General features: G+C 43.6%; 1 pseudogene; it reads right to left on the reverse strand.

Annotated features, from left to right (window-relative positions):
* Positions 1-1,776: 1,776 nt before the first annotated feature.
* LOC142426917 (U1 spliceosomal RNA) lies at positions 1,777-1,924 on the reverse strand (annotated as a pseudogene).
* Between the last annotated feature and the right edge of the window lie 831 nt (positions 1,925-2,755).

Here is a 2,755-nt window from a genome sequence, read left to right on the forward strand (position 1 = left end):
CGTTCTGGAATTCTCATTCTTCTCAAGGTTACCCACGCTCTGTTCTTACGGTCGAGAGCCTTTGTATAGTCATTAGAACACAAGTAAACAGTTTGTTCTGGTTTTCTCTGCTTTGAGCCAAGATCCATTTGACATCAGAAATGGTACTCCGATTCCATGTTCTTTTCTGAATTCAGCTGGGATTTCTGGAAGCTCCCTGTAGGAGGGCTGCTGCAGCCTTTGCTAAATGATCCCAGCAAAACTTTGCTTGCTGTGATGTTAATCATATCGCTTGCTATTTCTTCATTCTGTTGGGTCACCTTTCTTTGCAATGGCTCTCTTCTAGTCAGCTGGCAAGGCAGCTGTCTTCCAGGTTTCTTGGCTGTGAGTGCTTCCAGCTCTGGTTACCGCATAATAAATTATTCATGGAAACTTTTAAGCTACCACTTATTGAGACCTTTATTCCAGAGCTTTAAGGACTCTGAAACCCCAAGTCAGAGACCCTGCTGTGATATTGACTTGGCCTCCTAATGACCCCATTGAACAGAGTAGCATTGCCCGGAGGGTTTCCCAGGATGTGATTGGTACAGATACTGACTGCCATCTTTCTCTTGCAGAGCAGCTGGCACGTCCCACCTGCCAAACTTTTGGTTAGCACCTAACCACTTTAAGCATTGCACCACCAGCTCTCTCTTAAAGATAGTCCCTACATTATTTCATTTACTCCACTCATCAATCTTTTCATGTTAACAACGATCCTCGGGCCAGACATTTGCTGAGCTTTACTGTGACCCAGGCTCTGTGGTAAACACTTCATATACATGAACACACTTCAGATTCACCTCTTACACATCACTTCAGTGTTTCCACTCCTGCCTGTTTCTGCTGCCACCTCCCTTGGCCATCCCATCACAGTATTTCTACAGGTAACAGGGGACTTACAATATAGATCACACAAAACAAGCGCCAAATGTTAATTACAACATTACAATCATACAGAGGGCCTCAGAGACTCATACATGACCCATACACACTCAGATTCTGATCGGGACATTTCTGGTGCTCCAACTGCCGCCCTTGTGCTTTCCCCAATTAATACCACCCCCAAACCCACTGCCACGGAGTAGTTTCTGACTCATACAGACCCTTTTAGGTTTTCTGAGGCTGTAAATCTTCATGGGAGCAGAAAGCCTCATCTTTCTTTCATGGAGCAGATCATGGATTTGAACCACCAACTTTGCTGGTTAATAATCCAATGCTTATCTGACAGCACTACCAGAACTTCTTAATATCACTCCAAAGGGGGTCAGTATTCTGGCCCTTCTCACCAAGCATTAGTTTTGTTTGTTCTGAAATTTCACAGAAATGGAACCAAACTGCCTATATTTGGAGACCTGGCATCATACACATGATCTTTTGCTTCAGAGATTCGTACTTGTGGTTGTGTAGTTTCACAGTGTGTTCTTTTTCACTATTGTGTCGTTTTCCATCGTAGGCGCATGGAAGAATTCACCTGCCCACCCACAATTGTTTCTGGCCTAAATGACCACATTCGTCCCGGAAGTTGCCTCTACCAACCTCCACACTTGCCATCTTCTGGCTTTCCCCGCCTCCATTCTATAGCCAGAGAGGCTTGCTCTACTCTTTCTAAGGGAAACAGGCAGACTTGAACCCTGAAAACACTGATCAGTCTGGTGCCATTTTTGAGTAAAGAGTATCTAATTTAACCATTTTGATTCAACACACATTTATTGTACATGTAAGCAGCTCTTGATCTTTTTCTTTCTTTCTTTTTTTAAGGGGAGAGCGCGAATGCAGTCCTCCATTATCACAAATTATGCAGTCGAGTTTCCCACATTTGGGGAAATGGCAGGGGGCAGCACATCCAGAGTGCAATGGAGAAGCCTCGCCCTGGGAAAACCACCTTCGTGATCATGGTAAGTATGGTTCTTGATCTTTAAAAGTACAGAGGAAATTCATAGGCAACTATTTTCTTGAAATATCAAGAAAAGTAAAAAGTTTTAAGGTTTTTCTGGATGTGTGTTGGTTTTTCACCCAATTTCAGATTGCTTATCAGAATAGCAACACATAGCACCCTGAGTAGCGCTTGTGTCTATCCATGAACTAATGATGAATATTGGGTTCTACAGGTTTTAATTTGCTTCCGCTTGTTCACTAGTAGTACTCTGTGTAGAAGGGATTGATGTGGTCCAGTTCTGTTACTGTCCTATGAGTTTTCTAAGTAACGCTGGCAATGCATGCAGAGACATCTTTGAACTAGATAGAAGGTTTTAGGAATGGCCCACTCAGTGTTTCGTCACCTGAATTAAAAATTAAACAAAAGTACTTTAAGGATAGTTCTGAAAAGCAAGAATAACTGCAGTGATTATTTAGGTTTGGGCGGGCTTATACTGAACTGTGATGTGTTTAAATGGAAGCTCACGCTCCATCTACTTTGAGGAGAGGCTTTCGTTGCTGTTGAGAAGCGGATCTCATTAAACCCGAGAACTCAGCTTGGCTCTTTAAAGACCAGGGAGTAAAAGGCCACCAAAAAGCAAATGTGCTGGAACTTTTAAGTTTGTCTTCTCCCTCGTGCTGACATGGTTGGCAATGTCCTGTGGTCACAGCGAGGGTGTGGCCTGGCAGCAGTGTGGTCGGAGATTAGTGCAGTCTCATGCCTTGTAGAAGAAAAAGCTACCCAGAACGGAGACCTCGTCTAGATAATGGAAGAGGTGGGGGGAGGTATGAGTTAGGGTATAGAGAGTTTGAACTGAGG

This window comes from Tenrec ecaudatus, chromosome 14 (genome assembly GCF_050624435.1).
Source record: "Tenrec ecaudatus isolate mTenEca1 chromosome 14, mTenEca1.hap1, whole genome shotgun sequence".
Classification (NCBI taxonomy): domain Eukaryota; kingdom Metazoa; phylum Chordata; class Mammalia; order Afrosoricida; family Tenrecidae; genus Tenrec; species Tenrec ecaudatus.